Here is a 20,548-nt window from a genome sequence, read left to right on the forward strand (position 1 = left end):
CTAGTTGTAGATTCCCCCAGGAGGGGAAACATCCTCCCTGCATCTATCCTGTCAAGCACCCTCAGAATCCTATACAGAGAGAGACAGGGACAAAGAGGGAGACAAAGATAGACATACAGAGCAAGACACTCAGTTTGAAGTCTTGCAGAGTGGTCCGAGGGATAAGGAACTTCAGCTATGTTGAGAGTTTGTGTTTGTTTTCTTCAGACGGTTAAGAGGAAATTTAATAAGAGGCTTTCAAAATTACAAGGGGATTTGTTTGAGGTAATAAGGAGAAACGCTTGCCAGTGGCAGGTATGACGGTAACCAGAGTAGACCAATTGAAGATGACAAAATCAGTATGGGGAGAATTGTATTACGCAGCAAGGGCTCAGGCCTACTGAATATCTTACTGCTTAGAAATGTTATCACGGCCCAACTCTCTCTCACTAAAGTCTTGCACACGTTGCTAACTTTCAAATGTTGCATTCTTCACACTGGCGTTGAGTTGATTGATAGCCGTGCTGTGATAAGCTATGTTTGTTAGGGGGGTGCAGCCTACAAGAAAATACATGGAAGCTTGATAATAACCGTGACTGTTGTGACACTGTCAGCTGCAGTTAAATGTGGGCATGAACACGTTTAAATTGTCTCGTTCCAAATGTAATTTCCTGCTGACTTTGAAACAGCCGGCGTTTTACAGAAGGCAAGGAAGTGCATTGTGTACCTGTTGAGGCAGCAGCAGTGTTGAAATTGCAAAGGTTGATCAGGAGCAGGCATTGCTTCGCGCGGGTGCATTGATTGGAGGCATTTCAAACAGCCTCAAAACGCACTGTTCCCTGACCGGGAATCGAACCCGGGCCGTGGTGGTGAAAGCGCTGATTCTTAACCACTAGACCACCAGGGAAGCTGCAAGAAGCTGCCTGCCAGCAAGCAGAGCAACGCAGACTTTCCTCCTTGCTGCTTTGAAATTCAGATCACTTTCACGCCAGGCAAACTTTGCGTACAAGATGACATCTTTTAGACGAGAACACAAAGGACATGTTCACTAAACCACAGCATCAAGTGCGGGAAGGCGTCCATTTGCCATATATTTCCTTCTATGCTTTTCTCAGAGACAGAGGCATAAAGTCAGAGAGAAGCCGTCGGGGAAGTGAAAACTGAACATCATAATATCCACGACATTGTCGAGGAAATGGTTATGCAGTGCTTGAGACAAAGCAGCAAACACACACAAAATACCCGTATGTGCTCTCTTTGTGTGGGTATGTCTCAGATATCCATCTCAGTGTCATGCATTCATGGAGGCTGGCAGCACGGTGGGAGGCCATTCGGCCAATCGTGCCTGTGCTGTCTCTTTGAAAGAGCAGTCGTGCTTTCTCCCGCTGTTATCTCATTTTCTCTCTCCCTCCTCAGTGCCCCACACAACAGGCAAACAGAAGGAGAACACTCTACTAACGAGGAACTGGTGCAGGGAGTTGTTATAAATTTCGTCATGTACATATTTTAAAATTATTTTCGTTCATTTTGTTCTATTCAACTTTTCCCAGGGTCTTTTTAAGGAGCTGCCCAAAGGTTTAAAATTGGGGATGTTAAAAATTCTCCCCGTCGGGGAATTGAACCCCGGTCTCCCGCGTGACAGGCGGGGATACTCACCACTATACTAACGAGGAACTGAAAAGTGCCGAATCTGTCAGAGCAAAAATCGACCTGTGAACAGAGGGACAGAGGCTGAAGGGACAGAAATAAGACTAAGAACAGAAGGAATAGGAGCAGGTGTGGGCCATTCGGCCCCTCGAGCCTGCCCCGCCATTCAATAAGATCATGGCTGATCAGTTCTTCTACTCAACGCCACTTTCCTGCCCGCTCCCCATAACCCTTGACTCCACTGTAGCTCAAATATATGTCTGTCTCCACCTTGAATATATTCAATGACTCCGCCTCCACAGCTCTCTGGGGTAGAGGATTCCAAAGATTCACGACATTCTGAGAGAAGAAATTCCTCCTCATCTCCGTTTTAAATGGTCGACCGGATATCCTGAAGCTTTGCCCCCTAGTTGTAGATTCCCCCAGGAGGGGAAACATCCTCCCTGCATCTATCCTGTCAAGCACCCTCAGAATCCTATACAGAGAGAGACAGGGACAAAGAGGGAGACAAAGATAGACATACAGAGCAAGACACTCAGTTTGAAGTCTTGCAGAGTGGTCCGAGGGATAAGGAACTTCAGCTATGTTGAGAGTTTGTGTTTGTTTTCTTCAGACGGTTAAGAGGAAATTTAATAAGAGGCTTTCAAAATTACAAGGGGATTTGTTTGAGGTAATAAGGAGAAACGCTTGCCAGTGGCAGGTATGACGGTAACCAGAGTAGACCAATTGAAGATGACAAAATCAGTATGGGGAGAATTGTATTACGCAGCAAGGGCTCAGGCCTACTGAATATCTTACTGCTTAGAAATGTTATCACGGCCCAACTCTCTCTCACTAAAGTCTTGCACACGTTGCTAACTTTCAAATGTTGCATTCTTCACACTGGCGTTGAGTTGATTGATAGCCGTGCTGTGATAAGCTATGTTTGTTAGGGGGGTGCAGCCTACAAGAAAATACATGGAAGCTTGATAATAACCGTGACTGTTGTGACACTGTCAGCTGCAGTTAAATGTGGGCATGAACACGTTTAAATTGTCTCGTTCCAAATGTAATTTCCTGCTGACTTTGAAACAGCCGGCGTTTTACAGAAGGCAAGGAAGTGCATTGTGTACCTGTTGAGGCAGCAGCAGTGTTGAAATTGCAAAGGTTGATCAGGAGCAGGCATTGCTTCGCGCGGGTGCATTGATTGGAGGCATTTCAAACAGCCTCAAAACGCACTGTTCCCTGACCGGGAATCGAACCCGGGCCGTGGTGGTGAAAGCGCTGATTCTTAACCACTAGACCACCAGGGAAGCTGCAAGAAGCTGCCTGCCAGCAAGCAGAGCAACGCAGACTTTCCTCCTTGCTGCTTTGAAATTCAGATCACTTTCACGCCAGGCAAACTTTGCGTACAAGATGACATCTTTTAGACGAGAACACAAAGGACATGTTCACTAAACCACAGCATCAAGTGCGGGAAGGCGTCCATTTGCCATATATTTCCTTCTATGCTTTTCTCAGAGACAGAGGCATAAAGTCAGAGAGAAGCCGTCGGGGAAGTGAAAACTGAACATCATAATATCCACGACATTGTCGAGGAAATGGTTATGCAGTGCTTGAGACAAAGCAGCAAACACACACAAAATACCCGTATGTGCTCTCTTTGTGTGGGTATGTCTCAGATATCCATCTCAGTGTCATGCATTCATGGAGGCTGGCAGCACGGTGGGAGGCCATTCGGCCAATCGTGCCTGTGCTGTCTCTTTGAAAGAGCAGTCGTGCTTTCTCCCGCTGTTATCTCATTTTCTCTCTCCCTCCTCAGTGCCCCACACAACAGGCAAACAGAAGGAGAACACTCTACTAACGAGGAACTGGTGCAGGGAGTTGTTATAAATTTCGTCATGTACATATTTTAAAATTATTTTCGTTCATTTTGTTCTATTCAACTTTTCCCAGGGTCTTTTTAAGGAGCTGCCCAAAGGTTTAAAATTGGGGATGTTAAAAAGTCTCCCCGTCGGGGAATTGAACCCCGGTCTCCCGCGTGACAGGCGGGGATACTCACCACTATACTAACGAGGAACTGAAAAGTGCCGAATCTGTCAGAGCAAAAATCGACCTGTGAACAGAGGGACAGAGGCTGAAGGGACAGAAATAAGACTAAGAACAGAAGGAATAGGAGCAGGAGTGGGCCATTCGGCCCCTCGAGCCTGCCCCGCCATTCAATAAGATCATGGCTGATCAGTTCTTCTACTCAACGCCACTTTCCTGCCCGCTCCCCATAACCCTTGACTCCACTGCAGCTCAAATATATGTCTACCTCCACCTTGAATATATTCAGTGACTCCGCCTCCACAGCTCTCTGGGGTAGAGGATTCCAAAGATTCACGACATTCTGAGAGAAGAAATTCCTCCTCATCTCCGTTTTAAATGGTCGACCGGATATCCTGAAGCTATGCCCCCTAGTTGTAGATTCCCCCAGGAGGGGAAACATCCTCCCTGCATCTATCCTGTCAAGCACCCTCAGAATCCTATACAGAGAGAGACAGGGACAAAGAGGGAGACAAAGATAGACATACAGAGCAAGACACTCAGTTTGACGTCTTGCAGAGTGGTCCGAGGGATAAGGAACTTCAGCTATGTTGAGAGTTTGTGTTTGTTTTCTTCAGACGGTTAAGAGGAAATTTAATAAGAGGCTTTCAAAATTACAAGGGGATTTGTTTGAGGTAATAAGGAGAAACGCTTGCCAGTGGCAGGTATGACGGTAACCAGAGTAGACCAATTGAAGATAACAGAATCAGTATGGGGAGAATTGTATTACGCAGCAAGGGCTCAGGCCTACTGAATATCTTACTGCTTAGAAATGTTATCACGGCCCAACTCTCTCTCACTAAAGTCTTGCACACGTTGCTAACTTTCAAATGTTGCATTCTTCACACTGGCGTTGAGTTGATTGATAGCCGTGCTGTGATAAGCTATGTTTGTTAGGGGGGTGCAGCCTACAAGAAAATACATGGAAGCTTGATAATAACCGTGACTGTTGTGACACTGTCAGCTGCAGTTAAATGTGGGCATGAACACGTTTAAATTGTCTCGTTCCAAATGTAATTTCCTGCTGACTTTGAAACAGCCGGCGTTTTACAGAAGGCAAGGAAGTGCATTGTGTACCTGTTGAGGCAGCAGCAGTGTTGAAATTGCAAAGGTTGATCAGGAGCAGGCATTGCTTCGCGCGGGTGCATTGATTGGAGGCATTTCAAACAGCCTCAAAACGCACTGTTCCCTGACCGGGGATCGAACCCGGGCCGTGGTGGTGAAAGCGCTGATTCTTAACCACTAGACCACCAGGGAAGCTGCAAGAAGCTGCCTGCCAGCAAGCAGAGCAACGCAGACTTTCCTCCTTGCTGCTTTGAAATTCAGATCACTTTCACGCCAGGCAAACTTTGCGTACAAGATGACATCTTTTAGACGAGAACACAAAGGACATGTTCACTAAACCACAGCATCAAGTGCGGGAAGGCGTCCATTTGCCATATATTTCCTTCTATGCTTTTCTCAGAGACAGAGGCATAAAGTCAGAGAGAAGCCGTCGGGGAAGTGAAAACTGAACATCATAATATCCACGACATTGTCGAGGAAATGGTTATGCAGTGCTTGAGACAAAGCAGCAAACACACACAAAATACCCGTATGTGCTCTCTTTGTGTGGGTATGTCTCAGATATCCATCTCAGTGTCATGCATTCATGGAGGCTGGCAGCACGGTGGGAGGCCATTCGGCCAATCGTGCCTGTGCTGTCTCTTTGAAAGAGCAGTCGTGCTTTCTCCCGCTGTTATCTCATTTTCTCTCTCCCTCCTCAGTGCCCCACACAACAGGCAAACAGAAGGAGAACACTCTACTAACGAGGAACTGGTGCAGGGAGTTGTTATAAATTTCGTCATGTACATATTTTAAAATTATTTTCGTTCATTTTGTTCTATTCAACTTTTCCCAGGGTCTTTTTAAGGAGCTGCCCAAAGGTTTAAAATTGGGGATGTTAAAAATTCTCCCCGTCGGGGAATTGAACCCCGGTCTCCCGCGTGACAGGCGGGGATACTCACCACTATACTAACGAGGAACTGAAAAGTGCCGAATCTGTCAGAGCAAAAATCGACCTGTGAACAGAGGGACAGAGGCTGAAGGGACAGAAATAAGACTAAGAACAGAAGGAATAGGAGCAGGTGTGGGCCATTCGGCCCCTCGAGCCTGCCCCGCCATTCAATAAGATCATGGCTGATCAGTTCTTCTACTCAACGCCACTTTCCTGCCCGCTCCCCATAACCCTTGACTCCACTGTAGCTCAAATATATGTCTGTCTCCACCTTGAATATATTCAATGACTCCGCCTCCACAGCTCTCTGGGGTAGAGGATTCCAAAGATTCACGACATTCTGAGAGAAGAAATTCCTCCTCATCTCCGTTTTAAATGGTCGACCGGATATCCTGAAGCTTTGCCCCCTAGTTGTAGATTCCCCCAGGAGGGGAAACATCCTCCCTGCATCTATCCTGTCAAGCACCCTCAGAATCCTATACAGAGAGAGACAGGGACAAAGAGGGAGACAAAGATAGACATACAGAGCAAGACACTCAGTTTGACGTCTTGCAGAGTGGTCCGAGGGATAAGGAACTTCAGCTATGTTGAGAGTTTGTGTTTGTTTTCTTCAGACGGTTAAGAGGAAATTTAATAAGAGGCTTTCAAAATTACAAGGGGATTTGTTTGAGGTAATAAGGAGAAACGCTTGCCAGTGGCAGGTATGACGGTAACCAGAGTAGACCAATTGAAGATGACAGAATCAGTATGGGGAGAATTGTATTACGCAGCAAGGGCTCAGGCCTACTGAATATCTTACTGCTTAGAAATGTTATCACGGCCCAACTCTCTCTCACTAAAGTCTTGCACACGTTGCTAACTTTCAAATGTTGCATTCTTCACACTGGCGTTGAGTTGATTGATAGCCGTGCTGTGATAAGCTATGTTTGTTAGGGGGGTGCAGCCTACAAGAAAATACATGGAAGCTTGATAATAACCGTGACTGTTGTGACACTGTCAGCTGCAGTTAAATGTGGGCATGAACACGTTTAAATTGTCTCGTTCCAAATGTAATTTCCTGCTGACTTTGAAACAGCCGGCGTTTTACAGAAGGCAAGGAAGTGCATTGTGTACCTGTTGAGGCAGCAGCAGTGTTGAAATTGCAAAGGTTGATCAGGAGCAGGCATTGCTTCGCGCGGGTGCATTGATTGGAGGCATTTCAAACAGCCTCAAAACGCACTGTTCCCTGACCGGGGATCGAACCCGGGCCGTGGTGGTGAAAGCGCTGATTCTTAACCACTAGACCACCAGGGAAGCTGCAAGAAGCTGCCTGCCAGCAAGCAGAGCAACGCAGACTTTCCTCCTTGCTGCTTTGAAATTCAGATCACTTTCACGCCAGGCAAACTTTGCGTACAAGATGACATCTTTTAGACGAGAACACAAAGGACATGTTCACTAAACCACAGCATCAAGTGCGGGAAGGCGTCCATTTGCCATATATTTCCTTCTATGCTTTTCTCAGAGACAGAGGCATAAAGTCAGAGAGAAGCCGTCGGGGAAGTGAAAACTGAACATCATAATATCCACGACATTGTCGAGGAAATGGTTATGCAGTGCTTGAGACAAAGCAGCAAACACACACAAAATACCCGTATGTGCTCTCTTTGTGTGGGTATGTCTCAGATATCCATCTCAGTGTCATGCATTCATGGAGGCTGGCAGCACGGTGGGAGGCCATTCGGCCAATCGTGCCTGTGCTGTCTCTTTGAAAGAGCAGTCGTGCTTTCTCCCGCTGTTATCTCATTTTCTCTCTCCCTCCTCAGTGCCCCACACAACAGGCAAACAGAAGGAGAACACTCTACTAACGAGGAACTGGTGCAGGGAGTTGTTATAAATTTCGTCATGTTCATATTTTAAAATTATTTTCGTTCATTTTGTTCTATTCAACTTTTCCCAGGGTCTTTTTAAGGAGCTGCCCAAAGGTTTAAAATTGGGGATGTTAAAAATTCTCCCCGTCGGGGAATTGAACCCCGGTCTCCCGCGTGACAGGCGGGGATACTCACCACTATACTAACGAGGAACTGAAAAGTGCCGAATCTGTCAGAGCAAAAATCGACCTGTGAACAGAGGGACAGAGGCTGAAGGGACAGAAATAAGACTAAGAACAGAAGGAATAGGAGCAGGTGTGGGCCATTCGGCCCCTCGAGCCTGCCCCGCCATTCAATAAGATCATGGCTGATCAGTTCTTCTACTCAACGCCACTTTCCTGCCCGCTCCCCATAACCCTTGACTCCACTGTAGCTCAAATATATGTCTGTCTCCACCTTGAATATATTCAATGACTCCGCCTCCACAGCTCTCTGGGGTAGAGGATTCCAAAGATTCACGACATTCTGAGAGAAGAAATTCCTCCTCATCTCCGTTTTAAATGGTCGACCGGATATCCTGAAGCTTTGCCCCCTAGTTGTAGATTCCCCCAGGAGGGGAAACATCCTCCCTGCATCTATCCTGTCAAGCACCCTCAGAATCCTATACAGAGAGAGACAGGGACAAAGAGGGAGACAAAGATAGACATACAGAGCAAGACACTCAGTTTGACGTCTTGCAGAGTGGTCCGAGGGATAAGGAACTTCAGCTATGTTGAGAGTTTGTGTTTGTTTTCTTCAGACGGTTAAGAGGAAATTTAATAAGAGGCTTTCAAAATTACAAGGGGATTTGTTTGAGGTAATAAGGAGAAACGCTTGCCAGTGGCAGGTATGACGGTAACCAGAGTAGACCAATTGAAGATGACAAAATCAGTATGGGGAGAATTGTATTACGCAGCAAGGGCTCAGGCCTACTGAATATCTTACTGCTTAGAAATGTTATCACGGCCCAACTCTCTCTCACTAAAGTCTTGCACACGTTGCTAACTTTCAAATGTTGCATTCTTCACACTGGCGTTGAGTTGATTGATAGCCGTGCTGTGATAAGCTATGTTTGTTAGGGGGGTGCAGCCTACAAGAAAATACATGGAAGCTTGATAATAACCGTGACTGTTGTGACACTGTCAGCTGCAGTTAAATGTGGGCATGAACACGTTTAAATTGTCTCGTTCCAAATGTAATTTCCTGCTGACTTTGAAACAGCCGGCGTTTTACAGAAGGCAAGGAAGTGCATTGTGTACCTGTTGAGGCAGCAGCAGTGTTGAAATTGCAAAGGTTGATCAGGAGCAGGCATTGCTTCGCGCGGGTGCATTGATTGGAGGCATTTCAAACAGCCTCAAAACGCACTGTTCCCTGACCGGGAATCGAACCCGGGCCGTGGTGGTGAAAGCGCTGATTCTTAACCACTAGACCACCAGGGAAGCTGCAAGAAGCTGCCTGCCAGCAAGCAGAGCAACGCAGACTTTCCTCCTTGCTGCTTTGAAATTCAGATCACTTTCACGCCAGGCAAACTTTGCGTACAAGATGACATCTTTTAGACGAGAACACAAAGGACATGTTCACTAAACCACAGCATCAAGTGCGGGAAGGCGTCCATTTGCCATATATTTCCTTCTATGTTTTTCTCAGAGACAGAGGCATAAAGTCAGAGAGAAGCCGTCGGGGAAGTGAAAACTGAACATCATAATATCCACGACATTGTCGAGGAAATGGTTATGCAGTGCTTGAGACAAAGCAGCAAACACACACAAAATACCCGTATGTGCTCTCTTTGTGTGGGTATGTCTCAGATATCCATCTCAGTGTCATGCATTCATGGAGGCTGGCAGCACGGTGGGAGGCCATTCGGCCAATCGTGCCTGTGCTGTCTCTTTGAAAGAGCAGTCGTGCTTTCTCCCGCTGTTATCTCATTTTCTCTCTCCCTCCTCAGTGCCCCACACAACAGGCAAACAGAAGGAGAACACTCTACTAACGAGGAACTGGTGCAGGGAGTTGTTATAAATTTCGTCATGTACATATTTTAAAATTATTTTCGTTCATTTTGTTCTATTCAACTTTTCCCAGGGTCTTTTTAAGGAGCTGCCCAAAGGTTTAAAATTGGGGATGTTAAAAATTCTCCCCGTCGGGGAATTGAACCCCGGTCTCCCGCGTGACAGGCGGGGATACTCACCACTATACTAACGAGGAACTGAAAAGTGCCGAATCTGTCAGAGCAAAAATCGACCTGTGAACAGAGGGACAGAGGCTGAAGGGACAGAAATAAGACTAAGAACAGAAGGAATAGGAGCAGGTGTGGGCCATTCGGCCCCTCGAGCCTGCCCCGCCATTCAATAAGATCATGGCTGATCAGTTCTTCTACTCAACGCCACTTTCCTGCCCGCTCCCCATAACCCTTGACTCCACTGTAGCTCAAATATATGTCTGTCTCCACCTTGAATATATTCAATGACTCCGCCTCCACAGCTCTCTGGGGTAGAGGATTCCAAAGATTCACGACATTCTGAGAGAAGAAATTCCTCCTCATCTCCGTTTTAAATGGTCGACCGGATATCCTGAAGCTTTGCCCCCTAGTTGTAGATTCCCCCAGGAGGGGAAACATCCTCCCTGCATCTATCCTGTCAAGCACCCTCAGAATCCTATACAGAGAGAGACAGGGACAAAGAGGGAGACAAAGATAGACATACAGAGCAAGACACTCAGTTTGACGTCTTGCAGAGTGGTCCGAGGGATAAGGAACTTCAGCTATGTTGAGAGTTTGTGTTTGTTTTCTTCAGACGGTTAAGAGGAAATTTAATAAGAGGCTTTCAAAATTACAAGGGGATTTGTTTGAGGTAATAAGGAGAAACGCTTGCCAGTGGCAGGTATGACGGTAACCAGAGTAGACCAATTGAAGATGACAAAATCAGTATGGGGAGAATTGTATTACGCAGCAAGGGCTCAGGCCTACTGAATATCTTACTGCTTAGAAATGTTATCACGGCCCAACTCTCTCTCACTAAAGTCTTGCACACGTTGCTAACTTTCAAATGTTGCATTCTTCACACTGGCGTTGAGTTGATTGATAGCCGTGCTGTGATAAGCTATGTTTGTTAGGGGGGTGCAGCCTACAAGAAAATACATGGAAGCTTGATAATAACCGTGACTGTTGTGACACTGTCAGCTGCAGTTAAATGTGGGCATGAACACGTTTAAATTGTCTCGTTCCAAATGTAATTTCCTGCTGACTTTGAAACAGCCGGCGTTTTACAGAAGGCAAGGAAGTGCATTGTGTACCTGTTGAGGCAGCAGCAGTGTTGAAATTGCAAAGGTTGATCAGGAGCAGGCATTGCTTCGCGCGGGTGCATTGATTGGAGGCATTTCAAACAGCCTCAAAACGCACTGTTCCCTGACCGGGAATCGAACCCGGGCCGTGGTGGTGAAAGCGCTGATTCTTAACCACTAGACCACCAGGGAAGCTGCAAGAAGCTGCCTGCCAGCAAGCAGAGCAACGCAGACTTTCCTCCTTGCTGCTTTGAAATTCAGATCACTTTCACGCCAGGCAAACTTTGCGTACAAGATGACATCTTTTAGACGAGAACACAAAGGACATGTTCACTAAACCACAGCATCAAGTGCGGGAAGGCGTCCATTTGCCATATATTTCCTTCTATGTTTTTCTCAGAGACAGAGGCATAAAGTCAGAGAGAAGCCGTCGGGGAAGTGAAAACTGAACATCATAATATCCACGACATTGTCGAGGAAATGGTTATGCAGTGCTTGAGACAAAGCAGCAAACACACACAAAATACCCGTATGTGCTCTCTTTGTGTGGGTATGTCTCAGATATCCATCTCAGTGTCATGCATTCATGGAGGCTGGCAGCACGGTGGGAGGCCATTCGGCCAATCGTGCCTGTGCTGTCTCTTTGAAAGAGCAGTCGTGCTTTCTCCCGCTGTTATCTCATTTTCTCTCTCCCTCCTCAGTGCCCCACACAACAGGCAAACAGAAGGAGAACACTCTACTAACGAGGAACTGGTGCAGGGAGTTGTTATAAATTTCGTCATGTACATATTTTAAAATTATTTTCGTTCATTTTGTTCTATTCAACTTTTCCCAGGGTCTTTTTAAGGAGCTGCCCAAAGGTTTAAAATTGGGGATGTTAAAAATTCTCCCCGTCGGGGAATTGAACCCCGGTCTCCCGCGTGACAGGCGGGGATACTCACCACTATACTAACGAGGAACTGAAAAGTGCCGAATCTGTCAGAGCAAAAATCGACCTGTGAACAGAGGGACAGAGGCTGAAGGGACAGAAATAAGACTAAGAACAGAAGGAATAGGAGCAGGAGTGGGCCATTCGGCCCCTCGAGCCTGCCCCGCCATTCAATAAGATCATGGCTGATCAGTTCTTCTACTCAACGCCACTTTCCTGCCCGCTCCCCATAACCCTTGACTCCACTGCAGCTCAAATATATGTCTACCTCCACCTTGAATATATTCAGTGACTCCGCCTCCACAGCTCTCTGGGGTAGAGGATTCCAAAGATTCACGACATTCTGAGAGAAGAAATTCCTCCTCATCTCCGTTTTAAATGGTCGACCGGATATCCTGAAGCTATGCCCCCTAGTTGTAGATTCCCCCAGGAGGGGAAACATCCTCCCTGCATCTATCCTGTCAAGCACCCTCAGAATCCTATACAGAGAGAGACAGGGACAAAGAGGGAGACAAAGATAGACATACAGAGCAAGACACTCAGTTTGACGTCTTGCAGAGTGGTCCGAGGGATAAGGAACTTCAGCTATGTTGAGAGTTTGTGTTTGTTTTCTTCAGACGGTTAAGAGGAAATTTAATAAGAGGCTTTCAAAATTACAAGGGGATTTGTTTGAGGTAATAAGGAGAAACGCTTGCCAGTGGCAGGTATGACGGTAACCAGAGTAGACCAATTGAAGATAACAGAATCAGTATGGGGAGAATTGTATTACGCAGCAAGGGCTCAGGCCTACTGAATATCTTACTGCTTAGAAATGTTATCACGGCCCAACTCTCTCTCACTAAAGTCTTGCACACGTTGCTAACTTTCAAATGTTGCATTCTTCACACTGGCGTTGAGTTGATTGATAGCCGTGCTGTGATAAGCTATGTTTGTTAGGGGGGTGCAGCCTACAAGAAAATACATGGAAGCTTGATAATAACCGTGACTGTTGTGACACTGTCAGCTGCAGTTAAATGTGGGCATGAACACGTTTAAATTGTCTCGTTCCAAATGTAATTTCCTGCTGACTTTGAAACAGCCGGCGTTTTACAGAAGGCAAGGAAGTGCATTGTGTACCTGTTGAGGCAGCAGCAGTGTTGAAATTGCAAAGGTTGATCAGGAGCAGGCATTGCTTCGCGCGGGTGCATTGATTGGAGGCATTTCAAACAGCCTCAAAACGCACTGTTCCCTGACCGGGGATCGAACCCGGGCCGTGGTGGTGAAAGCGCTGATTCTTAACCACTAGACCACCAGGGAAGCTGCAAGAAGCTGCCTGCCAGCAAGCAGAGCAACGCAGACTTTCCTCCTTGCTGCTTTGAAATTCAGATCACTTTCACGCCAGGCAAACTTTGCGTACAAGATGACATCTTTTAGACGAGAACACAAAGGACATGTTCACTAAACCACAGCATCAAGTGCGGGAAGGCGTCCATTTGCCATATATTTCCTTCTATGCTTTTCTCAGAGACAGAGGCATAAAGTCAGAGAGAAGCCGTCGGGGAAGTGAAAACTGAACATCATAATATCCACGACATTGTCGAGGAAATGGTTATGCAGTGCTTGAGACAAAGCAGCAAACACACACAAAATACCCGTATGTGCTCTCTTTGTGTGGGTATGTCTCAGATATCCATCTCAGTGTCATGCATTCATGGAGGCTGGCAGCACGGTGGGAGGCCATTCGGCCAATCGTGCCTGTGCTGTCTCTTTGAAAGAGCAGTCGTGCTTTCTCCCGCTGTTATCTCATTTTCTCTCTCCCTCCTCAGTGCCCCACACAACAGGCAAACAGAAGGAGAACACTCTACTAACGAGGAACTGGTGCAGGGAGTTGTTATAAATTTCGTCATGTACATATTTTAAAATTATTTTCGTTCATTTTGTTCTATTCAACTTTTCCCAGGGTCTTTTTAAGGAGCTGCCCAAAGGTTTAAAATTGGGGATGTTAAAAATTCTCCCCGTCGGGGAATTGAACCCCGGTCTCCCGCGTGACAGGCGGGGATACTCACCACTATACTAACGAGGAACTGAAAAGTGCCGAATCTGTCAGAGCAAAAATCGACCTGTGAACAGAGGGACAGAGGCTGAAGGGACAGAAATAAGACTAAGAACAGAAGGAATAGGAGCAGGTGTGGGCCATTCGGCCCCTCGAGCCTGCCCCGCCATTCAATAAGATCATGGCTGATCAGTTCTTCTACTCAACGCCACTTTCCTGCCCGCTCCCCATAACCCTTGACTCCACTGTAGCTCAAATATATGTCTGTCTCCACCTTGAATATATTCAATGACTCCGCCTCCACAGCTCTCTGGGGTAGAGGATTCCAAAGATTCACGACATTCTGAGAGAAGAAATTCCTCCTCATCTCCGTTTTAAATGGTCGACCGGATATCCTGAAGCTTTGCCCCCTAGTTGTAGATTCCCCCAGGAGGGGAAACATCCTCCCTGCATCTATCCTGTCAAGCACCCTCAGAATCCTATACAGAGAGAGACAGGGACAAAGAGGGAGACAAAGATAGACATACAGAGCAAGACACTCAGTTTGACGTCTTGCAGAGTGGTCCGAGGGATAAGGAACTTCAGCTATGTTGAGAGTTTGTGTTTGTTTTCTTCAGACGGTTAAGAGGAAATTTAATAAGAGGCTTTCAAAATTACAAGGGGATTTGTTTGAGGTAATAAGGAGAAACGCTTGCCAGTGGCAGGTATGACGGTAACCAGAGTAGACCAATTGAAGATGACAAAATCAGTATGGGGAGAATTGTATTACGCAGCAAGGGCTCAGGCCTACTGAATATCTTACTGCTTAGAAATGTTATCACGGCCCAACTCTCTCTCACTAAAGTCTTGCACACGTTGCTAACTTTCAAATGTTGCATTCTTCACACTGGCGTTGAGTTGATTGATAGCCGTGCTGTGATAAGCTATGTTTGTTAGGGGGGTGCAGCCTACAAGAAAATACATGGAAGCTTGATAATAACCGTGACTGTTGTGACACTGTCAGCTGCAGTTAAATGTGGGCATGAACACGTTTAAATTGTCTCGTTCCAAATGTAATTTCCTGCTGACTTTGAAACAGCCGGCGTTTTACAGAAGGCAAGGAAGTGCATTGTGTACCTGTTGAGGCAGCAGCAGTGTTGAAATTGCAAAGGTTGATCAGGAGCAGGCATTGCTTCGCGCGGGTGCATTGATTGGAGGCATTTCAAACAGCCTCAAAACGCACTGTTCCCTGACCGGGAATCGAACCCGGGCCGTGGTGGTGAAAGCGCTGATTCTTAACCACTAGACCACCAGGGAAGCTGCAAGAAGCTGCCTGCCAGCAAGCAGAGCAACGCAGACTTTCCTCCTTGCTGCTTTGAAATTCAGATCACTTTCACGCCAGGCAAACTTTGCGTACAAGATGACATCTTTTAGACGAGAACACAAAGGACATGTTCACTAAACCACAGCATCAAGTGCGGGAAGGCGTCCATTTGCCATATATTTCCTTCTATGTTTTTCTCAGAGACAGAGGCATAAAGTCAGAGAGAAGCCGTCGGGGAAGTGAAAACTGAACATCATAATATCCACGACATTGTCGAGGAAATGGTTATGCAGTGCTTGAGACAAAGCAGCAAACACACACAAAATACCCGTATGTGCTCTCTTTGTGTGGGTATGTCTCAGATATCCATCTCAGTGTCATGCATTCATGGAGGCTGGCAGCACGGTGGGAGGCCATTCGGCCAATCGTGCCTGTGCTGTCTCTTTGAAAGAGCAGTCGTGCTTTCTCCCGCTGTTATCTCATTTTCTCTCTCCCTCCTCAGTGCCCCACACAACAGGCAAACAGAAGGAGAACACTCTACTAACGAGGAACTGGTGCAGGGAGTTGTTATAAATTTCGTCATGTACATATTTTAAAATTATTTTCGTTCATTTTGTTCTATTCAACTTTTCCCAGGGTCTTTTTAAGGAGCTGCCCAAAGGTTTAAAATTGGGGATGTTAAAAATTCTCCCCGTCGGGGAATTGAACCCCGGTCTCCCGCGTGACAGGCGGGGATACTCACCACTATACTAACGAGGAACTGAAAAGTGCCGAATCTGTCAGAGCAAAAATGGACCTGTGAACAGAGGGACAGAGGCTGAAGGGACAGAAATAAGACTAAGAACAGAAGGAATAGGAGCAGGTGTGGGCCATTCGGCCCCTCGAGCCTGCCCCGCCATTCAATAAGATCATGGCTGATCAGTTCTTCTACTCAACGCCACTTTCCTGCCCGCTCCCCATAACCCTTGACTCCACTGTAGCTCAAATATATGTCTGTCTCCACCTTGAATATATTCAATGACTCCGCCTCCACAGCTCTCTGGGGTAGAGGATTCCAAAGATTCACGACATTCTGAGAGAAGAAATTCCTCCTCATCTCCGTTTTAAATGGTCGACCGGATATCCTGAAGCTTTGCCCCCTAGTTGTAGATTCCCCCAGGAGGGGAAACATCCTCCCTGCATCTATCCTGTCAAGCACCCTCAGAATCCTATACAGAGAGAGACAGGGACAAAGAGGGAGACAAAGATAGACATACAGAGCAAGACACTCAGTTTGACGTCTTGCAGAGTGGTCCGAGGGATAAGGAACTTCAGCTATGTTGAGAGTTTGTGTTTGTTTTCTTCAGACGGTTAAGAGGAAATTTAATAAGAGGCTTTCAAAATTACAAGGGGATTTGTTTGAGGTAATAAGGAGAAACGCTTGCCAGTGGCAGGTATGACGGTAACCAGAGTAGACCAATTGAAGATGACAAAATCAGTATGGGGAGAATTGTATTACGCAGCAAGGGCTCAGGCCTACTGAATATCTTACTGCTTAGAAATGTTATCACGGCCCAACTCTCTCTCACTAAAGTCTTGCACACGTTGCTAACTTTCAAATGTTGCATTCTTCACACTGGCGTTGAGTTGATTGATAGCCGTGCTGTGATAAGCTATGTTTGTTAGGGGGGTGCAGCCTACAAGAAAATACATGGAAGCTTGATAATAACCGTGACTGTTGTGACACTGTCAGCTGCAGTTAAATGTGGGCATGAACACGTTTAAATTGTCTCGTTCCAAATGTAATTTCCTGCTGACTTTGAAACAGCCGGCGTTTTACAGAAGGCAAGGAAGTGCATTGTGTACCTGTTGAGGCAGCAGCAGTGTTGAAATTGCAAAGGTTGATCAGGAGCAGGCATTGCTTCGCGCGGGTGCATTGATTGGAGGCATTTCAAACAGCCTCAAAACGCACTGTTCCCTGACCGGGAATCGAACCCGGGCCGTGGTGGTGAAAGCGCTGATTCTTAACCACTAGACCACCAGGGAAGCTGCAAGAAGCTGCCTGCCAGCAAGCAGAGCAACGCAGACTTTCCTCCTTGCTGCTTTGAAATTCAGATCACTTTCACGCCAGGCAAACTTTGCGTACAAGATGACATCTTTTAGACGAGAACACAAAGGACATGTTCACTAAACCACAGCATCAAGTGCGGGAAGGCGTCCATTTGCCATATATTTCCTTCTATGTTTTTCTCAGAGACAGAGGCATAAAGTCAGAGAGAAGCCGTCGGGGAAGTGAAAACTGAACATCATAATATCCACGACATTGTCGAGGAAATGGTTATGCAGTGCTTGAGACAAAGCAGCAAACACACACAAAATACCCGTATGTGCTCTCTTTGTGTGGGTATGTCTCAGATATCCATCTCAGTGTCATGCATTCATGGAGGCTGGCAGCACGGTGGGAGGCCATTCGGCCAATCGTGCCTGTGCTGTCTCTTTGAAAGAGCAGTCGTGCTTTCTCCCGCTGTTATCTCATTTTCTCTCTCCCTCCTCAGTGCCCCACACAACAGGCAAACAGAAGGAGAACACTCTACTAACGAGGAACTGGTGCAGGGAGTTGTTATAAATTTCGTCATGTACATATTTTAAAATTATTTTCGTTCATTTTGTTCTATTCAACTTTTCCCAGGGTCTTTTTAAGGAGCTGCCCAAAGGTTTAAAATTGGGGATGTTAAAAAGTCTCCCCGTCGGGGAATTGAACCCCGGTCTCCCGCGTGACAGGCGGGGATACTCACCACTATACTAACGAGGAACTGAAAAGTGCCGAATCTGTCAGAGCAAAAATCGACCTGTGAACAGAGGGACAGAGGCTGAAGGGACAGAAATAAGACTAAGAACAGAAGGAATAGGAGCAGGAGTGGGCCATTCGGCCCCTCGAGCCTGCCCCGCCATTCAATAAGATCATGGCTGATCAGTTCTTCTACTCAACGCCACTTTCCTGCCCGCTCCCCATAACTCTTGACTCCACTGCAGCTCAAATATATGTCTACCTCCACCTTGAATATATTCAGTGACTCCGCCTCCACAGCTCTCTGGGGTAGAGGATTCCAAAGATTCACGACATTCTGAGAGAAGAAATTCCTCCTCATCTCCGTTTTAAATGGTCGACCGGATATCCTGAAGCTATGCCCCCTAGTTGTAGATTCCCCCAGGAGGGGAAACATCCTCCCTGCATCTATCCTGTCAAGCACCCTCAGAATCCTATACAGAGAGAGACAGGGACAAAGAGGGAGACAAAGATAGACATACAGAGCAAGACACTCAGTTTGACGTCTTGCAGAGTGGTCCGAGGGATAAGGAACTTCAGCTATGTTGAGAGTTTGTGTTTGTTTTCTTCAGACGGTTAAGAGGAAATTTAATAAGAGGCTTTCAAAATTACAAGGGGATTTGTTTGAGGTAATAAGGAGAAACGCTTGCCAGTGGCAGGTATGACGGTAACCAGAGTAGACCAATTGAAGATAACAGAATCAGTATGGGGAGAATTGTATTACGCAGCAAGGGCTCAGGCCTACTGAATATCTTACTGCTTAGAAATGTTATCACGGCCCAACTCTCTCTCACTAAAGTCTTGCACACGTTGCTAACTTTCAAATGTTGCATTCTTCACACTGGCGTTGAGTTGATTGATAGCCGTGCTGTGATAAGCTATGTTTGTTAGGGGGGTGCAGCCTACAAGAAAATACATGGAAGCTTGATAATAACCGTGACTGTTGTGACACTGTCAGCTGCAGTTAAATGTGGGCATGAACACGTTTAAATTGTCTCGTTCCAAATGTAATTTCCTGCTGACTTTGAAACAGCCGGCGTTTTACAGAAGGCAAGGAAGTGCATTGTGTACCTGTTGAGGCAGCAGCAGTGTTGAAATTGCAAAGGTTGATCAGGAGCAGGCATTGCTTCGCGCGGGTGCATTGATTGGAGGCATTTCAAACAGCCTCAAAACGCACTGTTCCCTGACCGGGGATCGAACCCGGGCCGTGGTGGTGAAAGCGCTGATTCTTAACCACTAGACCACCAGGGAAGCTGCAAGAAGCTGCCTGCCAGCAAGCAGAGCAACGCAGACTTTCCTCCTTGCTGCTTTGAAATTCAGATCACTTTCACGCCAGGCAAACTTTGCGTACAAGATGACATCTTTTAGACGAGAACACAAAGGACATGTTCACTAAACCACAGCATCAAGTGCGGGAAGGCGTCCATTTGCCATATATTTCCTTCTATGCTTTTCTCAGAGACAGAGGCATAAAGTCAGAGAGAAGCCGTCGGGGAAGTGAAAACTGAACATCATAATATCCACGACATTGTCGAGGAAATGGTTATGCAGTGCTTGAGACAAAGCAGCAAACACACACAAAATACCCGTATGTGCTCTCTTTGTGTGGGTATGTCTCAGATATCCATCTCAGTGTCATGCATTCATGGAGGCTGGCAGCACGGTGGGAGGCCATTCGGCCAATCGTGCCTGTGCTGTCTCTTTGAAAGAGCAGTCGTGCTTTCTCCCGCTGTTATCTCATTTTCTCTCTCCCTCCTCAGTGCCCCACACAACAGGCAAACAGAAGGAGAACACTCTACTAACGAGGAACTGGTGCAGGGAGTTGTTATAAATTTCGTCATGTACATATTTTAAAATTATTTTCCTTCATTTTGTTCTATTCAACTTTTCCCAGGGTCTTTTTAAGGAGCTGCCCAAAGGTTTAAAATTGGGGATGTTAAAAATTCTCCCCGTCGGGGAATTGAACCCCGGTCTCCCGCGTGACAGGCGGGGATACTCACCACTATACTAACGAGGAACTGAAAAGTGCCGAATCTGTCAGAGCAAAAATCGACCTGTGAACAGAGGGACAGAGGCTGAAGGGACAGAAATAAGACTAAGAACAGAAGGAATAGGAGCAGGTGTGGGCCATTCGGCCCCTCGAGCCTGCCCCGCCATTCAATAAGATCATGGCTGATCAGTTCTTCTACTCAACGCCACTTTCCTGCCCGCTCCCCATAACCCTTGACTCCACTGTAGCTCAAATATATGTCTGTCTCCACCTTGAATATATTCAATGACTCCGCCTCCACAGCTCTCTGGGGTAGAGGATTCCAAAGATTCACGACATTCTGAGAGAAGAAATTCCTCCTCATCTCCGTTTTAAATGGTCGACCGGATATCCTGAAGCTTTGCCCCCTAGTTGTAGATTCCCCCAGGAGGGGAAACATCCTCCCTGCATCTATCCTGTCAAGCACCCTCAGAATCCTATACAGAGAGAGACAGGGACAAAGAGGGAGACAAAGATAGACATACAGAGCAAGACACTCAGTTTGACGTCTTGCAGAGTGGTCCGAGGGATAAGGAACTTCAGCTATGTTGAGAGTTTGTGTTTGTTTTCTTCAGACGGTTAAGAGGAAATTTAAT

At 46.5% G+C, this 20,548-nt stretch overlaps 10 non-coding genes across 10 annotated transcripts; all 10 read right to left on the reverse strand.

Annotated features, from left to right (window-relative positions):
* Positions 1–1,580: 1,580 nt before the first annotated feature.
* On the reverse strand, positions 1,581–1,652 carry trnad-guc (transfer RNA aspartic acid (anticodon GUC)). The gene has a single exon. It is a non-coding gene; the product is annotated as a tRNA-Asp (tRNA).
* Positions 1,653–3,612: 1,960 nt separating this feature from the next.
* Positions 3,613–3,684, reverse strand: trnad-guc (transfer RNA aspartic acid (anticodon GUC)). Its single transcript has one exon. It is a non-coding gene; the product is annotated as a tRNA-Asp (tRNA).
* A 1,960-nt stretch (positions 3,685–5,644) lies between these two features.
* trnad-guc (transfer RNA aspartic acid (anticodon GUC)) lies at positions 5,645–5,716 on the reverse strand. The gene has a single exon. It is a non-coding gene; the product is annotated as a tRNA-Asp (tRNA).
* Positions 5,717–7,676: 1,960 nt separating this feature from the next.
* Positions 7,677–7,748, reverse strand: trnad-guc (transfer RNA aspartic acid (anticodon GUC)). Its single transcript has one exon. It is a non-coding gene; the product is annotated as a tRNA-Asp (tRNA).
* A 1,960-nt stretch (positions 7,749–9,708) lies between these two features.
* Positions 9,709–9,780, reverse strand: trnad-guc (transfer RNA aspartic acid (anticodon GUC)). Its single transcript has one exon. It is a non-coding gene; the product is annotated as a tRNA-Asp (tRNA).
* Positions 9,781–11,740: 1,960 nt separating this feature from the next.
* trnad-guc (transfer RNA aspartic acid (anticodon GUC)) lies at positions 11,741–11,812 on the reverse strand. Its single transcript has one exon. It is a non-coding gene; the product is annotated as a tRNA-Asp (tRNA).
* A 1,960-nt stretch (positions 11,813–13,772) lies between these two features.
* trnad-guc (transfer RNA aspartic acid (anticodon GUC)) lies at positions 13,773–13,844 on the reverse strand. The gene has a single exon. It is a non-coding gene; the product is annotated as a tRNA-Asp (tRNA).
* A 1,960-nt stretch (positions 13,845–15,804) lies between these two features.
* On the reverse strand, positions 15,805–15,876 carry trnad-guc (transfer RNA aspartic acid (anticodon GUC)). Its single transcript has one exon. It is a non-coding gene; the product is annotated as a tRNA-Asp (tRNA).
* Positions 15,877–17,836: 1,960 nt separating this feature from the next.
* Positions 17,837–17,908, reverse strand: trnad-guc (transfer RNA aspartic acid (anticodon GUC)). Its single transcript has one exon. It is a non-coding gene; the product is annotated as a tRNA-Asp (tRNA).
* Positions 17,909–19,868: 1,960 nt separating this feature from the next.
* Positions 19,869–19,940, reverse strand: trnad-guc (transfer RNA aspartic acid (anticodon GUC)). The gene has a single exon. It is a non-coding gene; the product is annotated as a tRNA-Asp (tRNA).
* Between the last annotated feature and the right edge of the window lie 608 nt (positions 19,941–20,548).

This window comes from Somniosus microcephalus, unplaced genomic scaffold (assembly GCF_052327205.1).
Source record: "Somniosus microcephalus isolate GS21.2 unplaced genomic scaffold, FLI_Smic_1.0 unresolved_chr5, whole genome shotgun sequence".
NCBI lineage: Eukaryota > Metazoa > Chordata > Chondrichthyes > Squaliformes > Somniosidae > Somniosus > Somniosus microcephalus.